Genomic DNA, 276 nt, shown 5'->3' on the forward strand with positions numbered 1-276 from the left:
TGTCTTTTCTTCCCTCTTTATCTCTCAGGTCGTCCTGGAGATGCTTTTCCTTTAGTTTTGACATGCTTAGATATGAGAATGCGAATCTATCAAACAAGAGAAACGTCTGCCGTGCAAGACCTTGTTCTCTCCCTCGGGTGTCTTCAGCACCAGGCCGGGCAGTTTCAACAGGCCTTGAGTGCTTATAAAGAAGTCTGGAGGTTTCGGAATAAAACCCTAGGCGCCACCCATCCTGATACAATGAATGTAGAACTGCTTCTAAGAAGAGTAGGTCGC

General features: G+C 46.4%; 1 protein-coding gene across 1 annotated transcript in view; it reads left to right on the plus strand.

Moving 5' to 3' along the window:
- The window catches only part of CSUI_007249 (formin frm1), a 4,467-nt gene extending 4,206 nt beyond the window's left edge, over window positions 1–261 (plus strand). The window contains exon 5 of the mRNA XM_068067398.1: window positions 73–261. The gene's annotated coding sequence lies outside the window, so the exon portion shown is untranslated. The remainder of the gene's footprint in view (window positions 1–72) is intronic.
- Window positions 262–276: the final 15 nt, after the last annotated feature.

The sequence above is a fragment of the Cystoisospora suis genome (assembly GCF_002600585.1).
Source record: "Cystoisospora suis strain Wien I chromosome Unknown contig_3778, whole genome shotgun sequence".
Lineage (NCBI taxonomy): Eukaryota > Apicomplexa > Conoidasida > Eucoccidiorida > Sarcocystidae > Cystoisospora > Cystoisospora suis.